General features: G+C 36.2%; 1 protein-coding gene across 1 annotated transcript in view; it reads left to right on the plus strand.

Annotated features, from left to right (window-relative positions):
- The window catches only part of LOC150086294 (very long chain fatty acid elongase 4-like), a 70,453-nt gene that overhangs the window by 21,206 nt on the left and 29,622 nt on the right, over positions 1-19,625 (plus strand). The gene's annotated exons all lie outside the window — the stretch shown is intronic.

Consider the following 19,625-nt stretch of genomic DNA (forward strand, 5'->3'; position numbering starts at 1 on the left):
GGTCCTTTATTGTTTTCTATATTTATAAATGATATTGATGATGGTATATCAAGCTTAATGTCCAAGTTTGCAGATGATACGAAGGTTGGTAGGTTTGTTAAGGACACTAATGACAGTATGCTGCTGCAACAGTATCTAGAAAAGTTGAGCAGATGGACTGAGAGGTGGCAAATGATGTTTAACATTGACAAATGTATAATACTACATGTGGGAAACAGCGACCCCAGAGCAACGTATCAACTCTGTGGTACTACACTGACAGCGGTAGAGAATGAAAGGGACCTGGGGGTGGTTGTACAGGCAGATATGAAGTTCTCTGAGCAGTGCAGACGGGCTGCAAGAGTAGCTCATTGTGTATTGTCAATGATATATAGGAATTTTTCTAGCAGGGATAAGGAGGTGATTATCCCTTTGTATAAGGCAATGGTCAGGCCACACCTTGAGTACTGTATACAGGTCTGGAGGCCTCATTTTAAGAAGGATGTAGAGCTGTTGGAACGGGTACAGAGAAGGGCAACAAGATTAGCAAATGGAACAAAGGGTTGCTCTTATGAAGAAAGGCTTAAGTTTTGCAAATTACAGTGTCTGGAGACTAGGCACCTGCGAGGTGATCTGATTGAGGTGTATAAAGCCTTGAATGGTTTGAGCATGCTCACTGCTGATGGGATTCTTCCTCTTGCTCAGAATAATCACCTGAGTCGGCATAAATTCATATTGAGGAAAGATAGATGTAGGATAGATGTGCAGAAGTTTGCCTTTAGCCAGCAGGTAGTTGGTTGGTGGAACATACTTCCATGCTTTGTTGTGGAAGTTGATAGACTAAATAAATGTAAGGCTGAGCTAGACAGGTATTTGGATCAAATGGAGGGGTGAAATGGGAGGTTTTTTTTTTTTTTTTTTTTGGCTGATGCTGCATAAGCTTGCTTTCTTGCATCGTATGCCTCTACTAATGCTAATGCTAAAAATGATGAATGTACTGGTGGAAGCAAGGAAGAAGCTTCGAGAGATAAGAATTAGGTGACCAATGAGTTTTTCCTATAAGGCAATTGTTGAGGGCAGAATTTCAGATGCTTAAAGTTGCTTATCCATCTATAACATGCAGACATTATATAGATTTGATAATAGAGAGGTATTAAGTGCTCGATAATTCCTATATTCTATTATATTATGAAACAACAGGAATTTCCTTTATTTTAGATATAGGAAGCTTCTTTTCCAACCAACTCTCCTGGTCCAAAGTGCTAATAATTCTTTGGGAAGGCGATATCAATTTTACAAAACATGTGGGACATCTTCCCCACTGTCAGAACCATAGTGTTCAGGCTCCTCAGTCTCAACCTTGAGCGCTCAAGACTTCTGTCTTCAAACACCATACTTCTGGCAGCAAGGAAACCGTTACGTGGATTGACATAAAATTAAATTTTGAAGGTCTAAACCGCTTAATAAATATGGACCGATTATTTTCTTCGGTCCAGTAGCTTGACATTAGAGTTAAATTTAGGGGTCTAAAAAAGTTTAATATTGGGGGGGGGGGTATTATTCTCTATATTCCTTAAATTGGACTAGAACTTTTTGGGGCGTCATGTTCACAGGAATAGAGCAACTCACAATTCTGTGAGTTGCTCTATTCCTGTTAAACCATTACGTTTCAATGCACGTAATGGTTTCCTTGCTGCCAGAGGTATAGTGTTTGAAGACTGAAGTCTCGAGCACTCAAGGTTGAGATCCGAGGGGTCTGAACACTACGGTTCTGATAGTGGGGAAGATGTCCCACATGTTTTGTAAAATTGATATTGCCTTCCCAAAGAATTATTAGCACATTGGACCAGGAGAGTTGGTCGGAAAAGAAGCTTCCTATATCTAAAATAAAGGTAATTCCTGTTGTTTCATAAGACATTATATAGAACTGTGCTATTTATAGGAGTACAAAACTTATAAGCAGTAGTATGAGATTTTGGGACAGAATAACAGAACAAAGAATAAGACAAGAGATGGAGATTTCTGACAGTCAGTTGTCACGTTGATTGTCACGATTATCTCCATCTGATGGCCAATAGTAGAAGACATTTTCAGCTTAATACAGTTAGAAAATAAACAGTCTGCTGCTTTTATTGATCTAGAGAAAACTTATGAAAGGGCTTTGAATAATTCTTCTAAGTACATTAGGACTTTAATAGAATTATTTGGGATATGTACAAGGAGAAGAAACCAGTGTGAAGAATTGATTTGGCTACTCTCACATTTAAAAAATTAAATTTTCTGTTTATACTCCGGCACAACAACCAAGTCAGTAGAGTTTACAATAAATCGTCAATACAAATATTTATCGTATTTAGTAGTCACGGGCTTGCCCTGGTCCACTCAAGGAACACGTGCTATGCACTCTCGCTCATGACCACTGGGCTACGTCAGGCCCAATTTACATTGAAAGTACCCTTAAGCCAAGGTTCTACTTTGAATCTACTTTTCTTCATTTTGGTAGAACTTACAAAAAATGTACAGGAGGAGATACCATGGTATACGTCATGTTTCCAAATGATATATAGCATTAATTGACTTGACCAAACCTGAGAAAAACTCAAAGCTATGTATTTTGTAAAGGGCCTACGACAGTGGCATTGAGAATTAATAAAACCAAAACAATATCTGAATGTGATTTTAATAAAGGGTAAGGTGCAGAGTATATTTAGGTGTGAATTATAATAGAATAGAATACTAGGACAAAGGTAAAAATTTAGATATTTTGAATTAGTTGTTCAACTGAATGGGGAAATCAACGAGGAAGTAACAAGCAGAATTAGGTCTGGATAGATGAAGTGGAGACAGAATAATGGGATATTTTGTTGATGGAATGGGTACTGATGATAATTGAGGGCTTATTTTTTATTAATTAGTTGTAATTACAGCTGTACTGCATAATGCAGAGTGTTTAGTAATAAAGAACAGAAACAAGTACATGTTAGGTTCATATGAGAGGCATACAGCTGGTGTGAAAGGAAAGGATAAATTCAGAATGAATATTTTAGGGGAAATCTATGGGATGGCTTTGGTTGTAGAAAAGTTACTGGAGTAGTTATGTGATGGTCTAGCAGTAGCAGGCATCTGAAAGTGAAATAAAACAGTAACAATGCAGGGTGAGAGAGAGAGAGAGAGAGAGAGAGAGAGAGAGAGAGAGAGAGAGAGAGAGAGAGAGAGAGAGAGAGAGAGAGAGAGAGAGAGACCAAAGGAGGATGGGATGTGATATGAGGTAGTAAGAAAAGATATAGGAGATTGTGGTGTTAAAGAGGAAATAGCTTAAAAGCTATTTTGTTGCTAAAGCAAGAAGGAATGAGGTTAACGACTTAAATGTCTGATTCCAAATACAATAAAACCCGATTAAAATAGATTTTAATGAGGTTAATGCCATATGCTGTTTATTGATACTAACTTTATTGTAGTTAGCTTTGGCAGTCTTTTCACAATTCACAAAACCCAATTCAGACTTCAAATTTCATTGTGGATCTATTTTAAAAAATCCATACCAAAATGTTGATAATCCTATATCATTAGTCAGGGAATGGCCGTTAACTTCAAAATACATCACATTTTGGAAATTTCAATATTGAATTAAGTAGATATGCTGTAGTTGGAAAAGGTCTTTAGTGATGATGATAGTGTTATAATATCTGAAAACTTGTGCTTTGGGAGATGTTGAATATTATGTGGATAATTTAAGCATCCCGAATAAATTGGGACTCGAATAAATATTTTGGATGACATACTCATACACGGGGACATAAATTTAAATTGAGTAAAAATTGGTTTCAGGATAGATGTGTGGAAATGTGTCTTCGGCCAGTGGGTAGCTGATTGTTGGAACCAACTTCCATCTGATGTTCTGGAAGTGGATAGTTTGAATAATTTTAAGGAACTAGACAAATTTATGGAGTGATGTGGAAAGAGTTTTTTTTTTTTTTTTTGTTAAAGCAAGAAGGAATGAGGTTAATGGCTTAAATGTCTGATTCCAAATACAATAAAACCCGATTAATTCAAAGTTCAGGGGACCAAAATACGTTGGTTATCATTTAAAGTTTTTTTTTTTTTTTTTTGTTTTTTGAAAATGTTAATTTGTGATTTTTGAGTTACTTTAGCTGGTAGGAAATGTCACCGAATAACACTACATAACATGTGGTGACTGGTGTAACATCGGACACGGTCAACTCGGCGATGGTAACCTCTGCGACAAAAATTATAATAAAAACATTTCTATTAAATTTCTCATGAATAATCAATATTTTCTTGTGATTATGATTGCTATTAATACGTAAACGCCCCAGTGACGTTATTAAATAGTTTATTAACTATTTATACTCAATGTTAATGAGATATTTTAAATACCAGTGCTTCATTAAATTTTTAACGTAAAAAAATATGAATGAGAGAGAGAAATTACCGACTATAGACACTTTCTGAGTAAAAAATCCTGTTCTCTATAGTTTTCCTTATTGGAAAACTATAGAGAACAATAAACAATAACCTTATTGGAAAACAACCGCTACGTGGTTGTTTTCCAACAAGGTTATTATTATATTAATACCACTCTTACACCACGTGAAATTAATAATATAGTTTATTAGGCTGGGCTGTTTGCCTACATTCATGCAATTACCAGTCTAGAAAATTATTTACCAGAAGAGTTTAAACCAATTTTAGAATGGTTTACCAATACGTATATAGGATGTCTCAGAAACTGCAGCTCTGGTACCAGAGCTGCAGTAATATTTCTCTCTAATATTTGATCTGTATACCAGAGAACATTAAGTGAAAACAATAGAACAAACAATTTTGCTGAAGCTTGCCATCGCAAACTAAAGTTAGTCCTTGGTAGCAGTATTGCTCACTCTGCTTTGTGGATTTTTATAGATAAGTTAAGGAATGTTCAAACAACTTATGATATAGATTTCAAAAGAATTACTGCCGGCCATGAACATCCGCGGAAAAAACACGCTATGAAGAAGCTGACCACAGAATTTTAAATAAGATCAATTAACTATAATCGGCGAAGTATTACAGAATATCTTAGTGGTATATCTTACAACTACAATATGGATTAAAAAAGTAAAGGATTTGTAGTTTTATAGTTTATTTTCTAGGATTATTAAAAAAATTCAAAGATATATACTTAACTACAGAATAAATTCTCTTCTAATAAACGTGTATTTTAATAAATAACATATTGCACCTAAAATATTTGACTTAACAAATTTCCATTAATAAATTTATAACTCTAAATGAAAATATGTATATAATTTTCTTTTCAAAATAATTTTTGTTGCTGAGTTTACCATCGCTGAATTGTCACGTACCCTTGTAACATGCACTTGAGAAGAGGTTGAGTATTATTTTGACAACTTAAGAAACACAAATAAAGTTTTTGAGTGTTTCCTTGATTTATGCCCAATTTGGATCTTGCCTTGCCCTACACTACATAAAGTGCAGTGACTAGTTGTTAATACTATAATCCTTTTAGCTCCAGCAGAAATATATAAAAAATTTCCATTTATCTGCTGTGATGACCACATAACATCAGAGGAGTACACAATATAGAGAGAATACAAAAACATCACTATATTTAGTAGTCACTGTGTTAAACCTCATGTTAAGTGGTGGCACTGTTCATATAGCTGCCATGTTTTAATTTTCAGTTTTCACACAAAAACTTTGACATCTGCAAGATTGCAATAATCATAATATAATATTATGATTTAATAATGGAGCATGTCTTGTCTTTCTAGAGTTTCTACCAGCCAGAGTAATAAAATAGCCCCCCCCCCTTTTTTATCAGTTACTTAGTATAAGTGTTTATTTACGTGATTTTGCTCAATTCGTTTGTTTTGATATGCCTCTCAAGTCGTATAAGAAGTCGAGGTTTCAAAAGTTATTATTGTGTATGGTGATTACACACAGTAATAACAGATTAATTTTATTTTTTATTTTGTGTAGAATTTTTTGATTAATTTTTGCTTAGCATACTTATTTTCTTTATGATTTTTTTCTTTTCTTTTTCTTTTAAGCTTTTTTTTTTTTATCATTTTAATTTTTCTTTTATTTTCTTAGAGGGTGCCATAGCTGCTTTGATCTGAAAGACCTTAACTGGTCTATGACATAATGAGTAATACTTTCTAAAGGTTTGTGACATTCAACATAAATGTTTATTAAACAGTATTAGTAGAAATGCTCAAACTGGGTTTGAGCATTTGTACTAGCAGCATAAATACACATTAGTTATAGGGATTTTACTTTTAAACAGTGACTTAATTTGGTGTTTTAGTGTGATTTGTGATTCTAATTATGATTTATTTTATTTCAGTGTGACTTATTTCAGTATTTTATGAACTGTATAATCAAAATACAAAAATGTCATGTTTACACATTTGTTTGTATAATGTCTTTAAAACAAAATATAAGTTTAAGTCTGTATATATGTGGATATCCATATTAAAATGGTGGATGAATTTTGTTGTTAATATGACTAGTGAATAAAAGCATGGATAGAATTAATGAAATAAATAAATAGATATTTCATCTGAAAGAATAAGAATGCTAGTTAATGAGTGGCAAGGCATAACTGCCTCACCAATCATGTGTTAATACTCGCCACTATGTTTTCACATAAGACATCTAATATTAAGAAGAAACATGATCTTAATTTTTTTTTAAATCATATTACTGTTAAACTGATATCTTTGTGGAGAGTATATCTTGCAATGATTTACTTATCTTTAACAAGTACGGAGCAGTATTGAGAAAAATTCACGAGTTAGCATTGAGAAAGTGTTTGCAATCCTGTCCAGACATAAGTCTTGTCAATCAGTTTGGTCCTGTAGAGACTGTGTAAGGCTCATGGAGTAGAATTGTTTTCAGCATGGTGTGAGCTTGTTATAAGAGACTGATTTTTATAAGTACGGGATACACTAAATGAAAGGGGTGGGTGCAAGAATATTTGCCAATGCTGTGTTAGGTGTGTTGAAAAACTGCTAGATTTGGAGGGGGGGGGATACCCAAACTAATAGAATAACATTAGCCACAAGCGGAGTTGAAAGCGATTCTTGTACTGCTCTTGTTGGAACATGCAGCAGCCTTAGTAATCCTAATACATGGGCTGTATTAGGATTATTAAGAGTAAAAACAGTTACAGGTATACTTTTATTTACACTAATGCTAAGGAGTTCAGTAAATAAATTTGATGAATTTGAAGTGCTGATCAAATCATCAAATGCAGACACTATGGGAATATCCATAAGGCACTGTATCCAGTGGACATAAATATCCAGTGCAGTGTTGAGTCAGTTTGGTGTGACAAGCACTGGGAAAATCAAAATGAGGGTAGCATTGTGTTATAGACCTAATGAATGTTATGAGTATAATGAACGCCTGCACAAACATATAGAGTGGGCCAATAAATGAGAATGTATTATAATGGGGAACTTTAACTTTCAGATACTGACCAGACCTTGTGGGTTGATCCCTCACATGTTAGCAAGATTTTGTGGATTTATTGGATGACTGTTTCCTATATTAGCACATAGTAGAGAACAAGAGAAAGCAATACTCTTGGTCTGATTGGGAGCAGTGACCCTTCTTGCATTAAGAATCTGCAGATAAAAGACCCACTAGGTGGTAGTGATCCTAATGTATTGATGTGGAATTTACTTAGATATAGCTACTGTTAAAGGCAAGGGAAAGGGCTTTTGATTTCATAAAAGTATCTACAGTGTTCTCAGAGTTCTTATCTACATAGTGGGACCAAATGATGAATTTACCAACAGCAAATTTTAAATAGGAAGCATTCAAGAGGGATGTTATCATATAAGTTACTAGGGTTTTTATGCCAACTAAGAAATGCAGTTCAAGGCATAAACCTAAATGGATGTCACTGAATTGATGAGACTTGTGGCAGTGAGGAAAAATGCATGTAATGTGTATAAATTATCAGAATACACAGATGCCTACAGTAAATATAAACTAGTCTGCAGTCAAGTCACAAAGGAGGTAGATTAGGTAGATTAAGGCAAATTATGGGAAGTCTCTGGCAAAGAAAAACAACAAAGACTTCTTTACTTATGTAAACATTAGAAGGAAGTGGTTCAGTTGCATTAGTCTACTAGAAATGAAGAGATTAAATGTTAATGATTAATATTTAACATTAACATTAATATTATAATTCATAGCAGCAACTTTCCCTTAATTAACATTTAAGGGAAACATTAAGTTGTTGCTATGAATTGGTGAAGACAGAATGGCTCTCAGTGGAAACTGCTCATCTTGAAATAATATTATTAGTGAAGTTTCCCAGTATTCAAGGCTCAGCTTATTGAGAGAGAGAATATCTTTATAGCAACCTTCCCATCATGGCATGCAGGGCAGGTAGAGAAAATGACACACCAAAGTAAAGGGTATTCATAAAACAAATGTGCCCTTAATTAATAATTCATCAATAATGATATCGATGAAGGCATATCAGCCTTAATGTCTAAGTTTGCAGATGACACAAAGGTTGGCAGGGTGGTTAATCATGGTAATTAGGGTATACTATTTTAACAAGATCTAGACAAATTTGCAGATGGGCTGGGAAGTGGCATTTGAAGGTTAATATTGTCAAGTGCAAGGTACGTCATACACCGATGAGCCAAAACATTATGATCACCTACTTAATATGATGTTGGTCCACCATGTGCAGCCAAAACAGCTCTTACCCTGAGAGGCATGGATGCTACAAGATTTCTAAATGTGTCTTGTGGTATCTGGTACCAACATGTAACCAGCAGATCCTTTAACTCCTGTAAGGTCTGTGGTTGAGACACCACAGATCAGAGTTGCTGTTTTGAGGAATTTGGAGGTCAGGGGAAAGGGCAATATCTGGAAGTGTTACTCATGTTCCGTGAAACAGTGTTGAACAATCTGGATGGTGTGGCATGGCGCATTATTCTGCTGAAAGACGGCACCGCCAGAGGAGAATATTGTTGCCATGAAAAGGGTGTACCTGGTCAGCAATGATGTTTAGGTAGGTGGTAGATGTCAGAGTGCCCAGCACATTGATTACTGGACCCAGGGTATCCCAGCAGAACATTGCCAAAAAAGCATGACACCACTGCCATCAGCTTGTTCTCGTCCCACGGTGCATCCAGATCCAGGTGGCATCACTTCCACAGGTAAACAATGCAGACGTATTGGCACATGGTGCAACAAGAAACGTGATTCATCAGACCAGACGACTTTCTTCCAATCTCTCAAGGTCCAGTTTCGATGCTCGTATGCCCATTGTAGGCCCTGTTGCATTCCAAATGCCCATGCTAACCAAGTTAGTGGCCTGCAGCTACACAGCCCCATTTTCAGCAGGGTTCGATGTACTGTGTGTTGTGACATATTACTCCCGTCACCAGCATTCCAATTACCAGTGAGTTGTGCCGCAGTTGCTCTTCTGTTGCCACGTACCATCCAGGAGAGCTTTTGCTCACCTTGAGCATTGGTGAGCTGTGGTCGTCCAACACCTCGCCAGTGATTCGTGGGTTCCCCCTCTTCGGACCACTTTCAGTAGGTACTAACCATGGCTGACCGTGAGCATCCCACCAGCTGTGCTATTTCGGATATGCTCTGACCCAGTCATCTGGCGATTACAATTTGGCCTTTGTCAAATTCGCTTAAGTCTGTTGCCTTTCCCATCGGAAGAACAAGAATAACACTGATTAACGGAGCTCAGTATCAGGTGTTTTTTATACCATGTCCCGACCTGCGCATGTGCCGTAGTTAGCATTAGTAGAGGCATATGATGCAAGAAAGCGAGCTTATGCAGCATCAGCCAAAAAAAAAAAAAAAACCACTTCCATTTCACCCCTCCGTTCGTTCGAAATACCTGTCCAGCTGAGCCTTAAATTTATTTAGACTATCAACTTCCACAACAAGGGATTGAAGTCTGTTCCACCAACCAACTACCTGCTGGCTAAAGGCAAATTTCCGCATATCTATCCTACATCTGTCTTTCCTCAATCTGAATTTATGCCCACTCAGGTGATTATTCTGAGCAAGAAGAAGAATCCAATCGGCATTGAGCATGCTCAAACCATTCAAGGCTTTATACACCTTTATCAGATCACCTCGCCGGTGCCTAGTCTGCAGAAACTGTAATTTGCAAAACTTAAGCCTTTCTTCATAAGAACAACCCTTTGTTCCATTCACTAATCTTGTTGCCCTTCTCTGTACTTGTTCCAGCAGCTCTACATCCTTCTTGAAATGAGGCCTCCAGACCTGTATACAGTACTCAAGGTGTGGCCTGACCATTGCCTTATACAAGGGAATAATCACCTCCTTATCCTTGCTAGAAAACTTCCTGTATATCATTGACAAGACACCATGAGCTACTCTTGCAGCCCATCTGCATTGCTCAGAGAACTTCATATCTGCCTGCACAATTACCTCCAGATCCTTTTCATTCTCTACCACTGTCAGTGTAGTACCACAGAGTTGATACGTTGCTCTGGGGTTGCTGTTTCCCATATGTAGTACTTTACATTTGTCAATGTTAAGCTTCATTTGCCACCTCTCAGCCCATCTGCTCAACCTTTCCAGATCGTGTTGCAGCAGCATAGTGTCAGTAGTGTCCTTAACAACCGTGCCAACCTTTGTATCGTCTGCAAACTTGGACATTAAGTTTGATATACCATCATCAATATCATTGATGTACACAAAACAACAATGGGCCCAGCACTGAACCCTGGGGTACTCCACTAATAACATTTGTCCATGAAGAGCAGTATCCATTGATTACCACTCTCTGTCATCTCCCACTCAATGATCCCTTTATCCATTGTAGCAACTCTTATCCTTAATGCCATACCTCTTCAATTTGTACAGCAATCTTCCATGTGCAACAGTATCAAAAGCTTTCCTCAAGCATTATTGTGTGTGACATGCAAACTTTTCATCGTATTTGTGTGGTGGGTAGCATAATTAAAGATTATGTAAATTTGATGAGATTTTAAATGATGTGTGTTTATTTTAATTTATGTATGTGTGTTTTTGTTTTATATACATGCAGGGTTAGATTAAAAAAAAAAAAAAAAAAAGTAGTGAATGATTGTATAATTCTTGAATGCATAGCAGTAGCTAGAAGATTGTGAGCCAGACTAATAGTGACATTTTTTTGTGCATCTCTGCACCAAGTTTTAACTTATGTTCCTGCCCAGTGGAAAGTTGCTTTGAGTGAAGACTTGTTTTTTTTTATTTGCCATGTGTGCTGAAAATTAAAAAATTTGGGTTCTCCATTGTAACAATAAAAACATTCCCTTCTTTTTGCATCTGTTTTATTTACCTGATTTTGCACCATGCAACCCTTGGCTGTTCCCAAAATAAAAACAGGATAACAGTATAAAAGGATAATGATTTCCAGTCAAACATGATAGCTGCCTAAATGTATTTACAAAAGAAGACTTCAAAAAAATGTTTTGATCAGTTACAGGCACAATTCTTCAGTTGTATTGAAGAATATTTTTTAAGGTACAGGGGTTTCTTTTAATTTGAGAATAATGGGTTCCAGAAAATTTCACTTAAAACAGGGACCAAATTTTCAGAATAAAAAAAATATTATGCAATTGTACCTAGTAAAAAAAAAAAATGGATTGAACGAACTAAGAAATGAAACAATTATTTTATTTGACATGTTTTATTGTAATATTAGCATTAGTTGAGGCATATGATGCAAGAAAGCAAGCATATATACAGCATCAGCCAAAATAAAAAAAAAAAAAAAACCTTCCCATTTCACCCATCTGGTCACTCTAAATGTTTCTCTATTTTAGCCTTAAGTTTATTTAAGCTATCAACTTCCACTATATGGAAGTCTGTTCCAGCAGTCAACTACCTGCTGGCTAAAGGTAAACTTCCACACGTCTATTCTATAACTGTCTTTCCTCAGTTTCAATCTACGCCCGCCCCCCCAGGTTCTTAATCTGAAAAAGCAGAAGAATCCCATCAGCATTGAGCCTGCTCAAACCATTCATCTTGTACACCTCAATTAGATCACCTCTTAGGTACCTAGTCTCCAAATGCTGCAATTTGCAGAACTTAAACTTTTCTTTGAAATGCTACATCTGGCCAATACTGCTCTACGGTGTAGAAACCTGGACTCTAACATCAGCCACTACAAAAAAGCTCCAGGCCTTCGAAATGTGGCTCTACCGAAGAATGCTGAAAATTCCGTGGACAGCCAAGATAACCAACGCACAGGTCCTGCAGGACATGCACACGGAACGGGACCTGCTCAAAACCATCATCAGCAGGAAATGCAAATACCTAGGTCACGTCGCTAGGAACCAACAAAAATATCACCTACTACCACTCATCCTGGAGGGAAAGATCGAAGGCAAGAAACGCCCAGGCAGACCGAAAATGGCATGGCTAGATAACATCAACACCTGGCTTCACATGACAACAGCACAAATTCTACACGCAGCGCTAGACAGAGAACAATATCAAAACGAAGTCGCAAACGCCATTCGGCAGCATTAAAGAAGATGAAGAAACTTTTCTTCATAAGAGCACTCCTTTGTTCCTCTCACTAATCTTGTTGCCCTTCTCTGTACTCGTTCTAGCTACTCTGCATTCTTACTAAAATGAGACCTGTATGCAGTACTCAAGGTTTGTCCTGACCATTGCCTTGTACAAGGGGATAATCACCTCCTTATTCCTACTAGCAAAATTCCTATATATCATTGACAAGATTCCATGGCCTGCTCTGGCAGCCGGTCTCAGAACTTCATATCTGACTGCACAATTACCCCCAGGTCTTTTTCATTCTCCACTTCCCTGAGAGTAGTACCACACAGTTGGTATGTTTTTCTTGGGTTACTGCTACCCATATACAGTACTTTGCATTTGTCAATGTTAAACTTCAGTTGCCACTTTTCAGCCCATCTGACTAACATTTCTAGATCATATTGCAGTAGCATACTATCTTTACTGTCATTAACAACCCTGCCAACCTTTGTATCATCTGCAAAATTGGACGTTAAGGCCTGATATACCTTCATCGATATCATTGATAAATACACAAAGCAACACTGAGCCCAGCACCAAACCCTGCGGGACTCCACTAATAACATTAGCCCATGTACAGCAATGTCCATTTATTACTACTCTCTGCCGTCTCCAACTCAAACATCCCTTTATATATTGTAGCAATTTTCCCTTAATGCCACACTGCTCCTTTTTGTACAACAGTATCAAAAGCTTTTCTGAAATCCAAGTATATGATATCAAAATTATTTTTTGCATTCAGTTCCTTTGTGACCACATCATATTATCCAATCAAATTGGTCACACAAGACTTCCCCTTAACAAACCAATGCTGTGTCTGAACTATTACTGCAGTCTTGTCTAGATGATCTTACAATGCTTCTTTAACCAGTGACTCCATTATTTTCCCCAGAATAGAAGTTAAACTAACAGGTCTATAATTATTTGTTACCCTTTGAATCCCTTTTGTGAATTGGCGATACCTTTGCACATCTCCAGTCAATGGAGACCTCCGCTGAATCTAAGGATGCTCTCATAATTAAGGGTAAAGGATTCGCTTACTTCCCTTGTGGCCTCCTTCAATATAACGATAGATTCCATCCACCCCAGGTGCCTTTTTTATGTTTAACTTCAACAATTTTTCCTTCACTTTGCCCTCCTTTATTATAAAATCATTTTTCTCCCTGTTAGAGTTCAGTATACTTTTGTCGTCTCCTTCCTTACAGAATTCCTCATGTCTGAATGTAGATGCAAAATACTCATTCAGTTTATCAGCTATCTGAGCAGGATCATCAACAGTCAAACCATCAACATCAAGTGGACTAATCTGATTCATCCCCTTCCTTCTAGAGTTTACATAAGTAAAGAAGTCTTGTTGTATTTCTTTGCGTCCTTTGCCAAGGATTTCTCGTAATCAGCTTTCGCTTGTTTAACCTCTTTTGTGACTTGATTACAGACTTGCTTATATCCACCATATGCTTCTGTGTCACCCGATAATTTATATGCATCACATGTATTTTTCTTTGCCATCATTAGCTCTACATACATTTAGGTCTAAATCTTGAACAGTATTTCTTAATTGGTATGAAAAGCCTTCCACAATTAATTTCTTGAAGGCTTTCCATTTAGAATTCGCTGTTTGTAACATCACTAGTTGATCCCACTGTATAGAATTTAAAAACTGTCTGAGACCACTGTAGTCACCTTTACGAAAGCAAACCCCCTTCCATTTACCCTTGATGGTAGTTACCTCTGAGTAAATCCCACCTCAGTACACTGTGAACACTGCCACCTAGTGGTTCCTTTATCTGCAAATTCTTAAAACTCGAATAATCACTGCTGATAATCAGGTCAAGAGAATTATTCCTTGTGGTTGCCTCTCGAACATGCTGCTGTAGAAAATAATCATCCAATAAATCCAGAAAAGTATTGCTGTTGTTCACGTATCAAACCACCACAAGTTCCGGTCAATATCTAGGAAGTTAAAATTTTCCAGTATAAGACATTGTGATTTACTGGCCCAATCTATTTCTCTGTTGAGTTGTTCATTGTACTCATCAGAGTCATTAGGCCTATAACACACTTCTACTCTCATTTTCCCTTTCCCAGTGCTTATGTCACACCAAACTGACTCAACATTGCACTGTTCACCAATGTCAATTCGCCTCCGTAGCCAGGTGGGCAGGAGCAGCAGTGCGTAGCACATGCTTCTTGATTAGACCGGGGTTCGAGCCCGTGATCACCAAATATGGAAGATGCAGAAAGGTCACGTAATGACCACCGCATATCCCCGGAGCAATATGGCCTTAGTTGCTAATGCTCCTAAAAAACCAAACAACAACAACCAATGTCAACTTTATACACTTCTTTAGATTTTATATGTTTCTTAACTAACAGCGTAACCCCTCCTCCCTTTCTATCCTTTCTGTATACATTGTACTGCCCAAATTCCAATTCTGCACTGCTTATATCTGTGTGACACCATGCATCTGATATCCCAACAATATTTGGCTTTGATGTCTTGACCTGCACTTCAAATTCATCAAATTTATTTACTGTAATTCTAGCATTGGTGTACATGCAAGTATACATGCACCTGTTCTTACTCTTAGTTCCCCTAACACAGCCCATGTATTTACTGTTCCATGCTGACTCCCAGCAGTTCTTGAAATCCCTAGCAACTTGCTCTCTAGGTTGCTGCTCATTCCAATAGGAGCAGTGCAAGAATCACTTTTGCCTTGCCTGCAGCTACTGTTGACCTTTTATTCTGTGAATTGCCCCCAAGCTTGCAGTTTTCCAACTCACCTAATACTGCCTCGATAGCATCATTAAATATTCTTACACCCTTTCTATTTAAGTGTATCCCATCCCTGTAGAAACAGTCTCTCCTATTAGCAAGCACAAACCACTCTGAAAAAAATTCTACCCATGAGCCTTGCACAATCTCTCCAGGGCCGAATTGATTGATTATGTACTTCCTCCTATAGTGTTTGGGCAGAATTGCAGACACTTTCAAATTTAACCCTAACTCGCGACTTTCCAACATTGACCTCTACTTGTTAAGTAAATCTGCAGATCTTACTCTTAAGGTTCTTAATGCTCACGTGTACAACAACCTTTTGTACCCTTAATAGATAATATCTGCTCTTCGACGTCATCAACTTTTGCCCTTGGCAGACATACCCTGGTCCTGTAACACCTATCCTTTTTCCATAATATATTACCCATCTTCCTGACAATAGAGTCACTGACAATAACTAGCTCCTGTGGGACCAGTGCATTCTGCCTTGAAGATTTCTGCTGTGTTGCCTGATGCACAGGAGTGAGCTCTGGCATTGAGTTGGACAGCTGAGAGCTTGATGGGGCCCCTCATATTAATTTCTTTGAGGGGATCTGCTCTACACCTCAAACTCTCAGACACCAATGATAATGCTGAGTTTATGCTTGATTTCTTAACACTTTGCACCTAACACACACAAAGAGATCCTCCTTGACTAGATCATGTTCCATTCCAGATAGGTCTGAAAATTCACATTTTGTACATTTTTTTTTAGACTGTGATGCATTTGAGAATCACCCCTTCAGTTTTCGTCCGAGCCACAGCACTCCTGCTACTTTGTGCCTGTTGCTTTGCTGCTGTAGTCTGGGTCATGATTCAGTTTAAGTACAATTTAATTTACAGTGAATTTTAATAAGATTAATAAATTTTACTGATTAATTGATAATACTATACTAAGCTAGAAGATTTCGAAGACAGTGCTATGTATTACGCTGTCTAGTTTTACATTAAACCTTATGCTATAAAGTTTGGCAGATATGCTAAAGTATTCCGTATATTCCATAATATACTTTAACAATGGTTGCAAGTTACGAACAGTAAAATCTACGAACCCTAAGTATTAACTTTCAAAATCACTATCTAAATTCAAATTAAACCGTGGAGCGTGACTAGAACTATAAAGCTACTTCTGGAAAATAAATTAATGTGACAATTAAGTTAATAAAATGGCTAAATATTTATAAAAAAACTTAAAAGTGTTTGTTGGAGCTGCAAAAACTTGTCCAACACATGGATAACTTCGTTCAAAAAAAAAAAAAAAAAAAAAGTTGAACGATAAAGTTTTTTGAAGTTTATTGAAGTTAAAACTATTTTTCAGTTTTACAAATAAATAATGAATCCAGAGTTGTGTTTTCTCTCTTTTTTTTTGCTGTATATTTTCAGATAAAATTGTGTCGTATCCTTTAGTTGTCTTTAACTTCGCACTTAACTTTTTTGCTGAATGATCGTGAAGAGGGTCGTTCTCACAAAAATATTCAAGTGCTTGGCCAATTTTATCAAGGGCTTCCTTTAATTCTTTAATTTTCAAATCCTTTGGTGATTTGATCACATCATTTTCAGCTTCCTCTTCTGTGAATAGTTGGTCTAATTCTGCTAGCTCCTCATTTGTAAGTGGTTTTGGATTTTATTCAAGGAATTGTGCAATATCCCCATCATCAACTTCATGGAATCCCTCTTCTTTTGCAAGACTTGTAGTTTCATCTTGTAACCTGGTCACATTACATTCATCATACTCACGAACAGCATCAGGGTATAACTTTCCCATGAGCTATTCGTTAATCTACACAATTTCTTTCCAATCTTCTCTAATCATTTTTATACTGTATAGAATATTAAAACTTTTTCAAAAATCCCCACATTATTTTTATTGCTTGTATCGGGTTCAGAAATTAATCCTTGTAACTGTGGGGACTAGGATAATGAATACTCGATACCAGGGGACCCCCAGTATAATTAGTGAATGAATGAGCATCAAGGCTCATTATGTTCTATATTATTAATCAATTTACAAACTAATGAGAAGAATTACCTCAATATAGGCATGCAGAACACTTCTGCTTCTGCATGCTTATATCGAGGTAATTCCTCTCATTAGTTTGTAAATTAATAATGTATACAATAATCACTGAATAAAATTAATTTTTTGCAGTGTTCTCCAAAATTTTTGATCAAACCCTATATGGTGAATTAATAATTATTAAATTTACATGTAATATGTAGATTTGTGATCATCTATTTTTGTTTGCTTCACTTATATAAATTTAGATTTTTCTTAAAATTGTGATGAATATTCATAATAAATTTAGTGCATAAATAAAAAATATAGCCACTCCCCAACTTATGTGAGGGTTGTGATGCGCGGAACTCTATGTAAGTCGACTTTTACATAAGCCGGAAATTCCCTAACGGCTTATGCAGCACTTGCAACTATGTGCACTAAATTTGCTTGAAGCAAAAAAAGAAATATTCGACGAACTTGTAAACAGAATTATTTGTTCAATTTATTTATCTCATGTGCAGGAAAAATTTCAAAATTGATGAAATTACAAAAATTTTACTCTAACGTAGAAACCAGCACAATGCTTGAACCTATTAACCACCCGTTGCTTGCTTGGCTTGGGTTTTGTCATACTAATCTTTAATATTTTCATAAATACTTTTTTTTGCTTGAATGGCCATTAGACTCAGGGGCACTTGCCTCTGAATCTGATTTTCCATCCATATTATTAATAACTTTTCCATATTCGATATAGCACCTGAATGCTGTTTTGTGATCACTGTTGACCTTAAAAACATTGATCTTTTGACATGTTCTCTTATACATGCACTGTCCTTTAAAATAGTATTCATTGTTGAAGCAGCGAGACCTAATTCCCATGCAATAGATGACAAACTTTGTCCTGCTTGTTACTTCATAATCATTTTCATTTCTAAATCAATTTTGTTTTGTTTCCTAACACTGCCACCACTTGCAGTTTCTGTTGGTCACTTCCCTTCATCATTGTAATAAGTAAATAGGAATTAAGAGAAGATTCTGAAAATTTGTTTTTAATATGATTGAAGATTTCAGTGAAGGGGAAACACATTTCACCATAATAACTTAAAAACCCACACAAATCCAGTTATCGGTATTATCACAAATGCATTAAGAATGAGTTTATACTGGTTTATAATTGATTTCACTAACAGAAATGTCCAAAAAACCAGAAATGCAAAAAGTTTTTATTGCTTCATGGTCGTGACCTCCAGACAGAAATGTACTTTAGAAAAATATCACAAAGGCGTTCAAAACTGATTCTTATAACGGAACATATGATAACTATGAAAGTGTAATGCATTCTCCGGCCGGACCTCATAGTCCTTCCTCTCAGCCAATAGTAGCATTTGTATCATGTTGGGTGTGTGTTTTGTTTTTGCTTCCTTTAGTAAAAAGTGATTTTTGTGTTGTGCTTATTTGACATAAATTTACATAAAACTAATACAATTTACATTATAAAAATGACATTTTAGAGAGCTTAGTTATTTAGCAAAAATTAACTTCTGAGCTCTTGGAATGGATTACCAAAAAAAAAAAAACAACAATAATGTGTTATTGGTTTCACAATACCTATATTTATTCCTACGGGATGCAAAATATGTTTCCACATTTTTTTCAGTTTGCACCAGCCAGCAAAAACTTACGTCAAGTCGAATTTACATAAGTTGGGGAATACCTGTATATTGCTGTTACTAATAAAAAATAGTATTTTGAAATATTCTTGCCTTAAATTACTGTTTGTACATACAATTTTCACACAATTTGAAAATTGTATGTTCAAATAAAATTTACTAAAAGCAATAAATTATTTCTTGTGCACTAGTATTAAGAGGAGTTTTGTACACATGAGGTGGCTCCCTACCTAATCTGTATCCAGGCTCTTACAAATCTTACACTCCTGTTTGTGGAAGCATATGCATGTTGGCCAAAATATGCAGATGTGATCTAACTTTAATGAGAAATTAAAGGCTGTGGTTCTGAAGGAAAAACTATAATTTAAAATAAGCTCATGTAAACAATAAATAAGATAGACAATTTACTAAACTTCATTACTTTTGATGCTGTATGGCCATGATTATGTCCATAATTAAATGAAGTATTATGTTTATGATGGTTTTGCAGGGCATGATGAGATTAGTACAATAATGTACAATAATTAAATTATAGTTAGTTATTACATATTAGCTCTCATTAAATTTA

This window comes from Mastigoproctus giganteus, chromosome 5, assembly GCF_048544385.1.
Source record: "Mastigoproctus giganteus isolate SK-2022 chromosome 5, ASM4854438v1, whole genome shotgun sequence".
NCBI lineage: Eukaryota > Metazoa > Arthropoda > Arachnida > Uropygi > Thelyphonidae > Mastigoproctus > Mastigoproctus giganteus.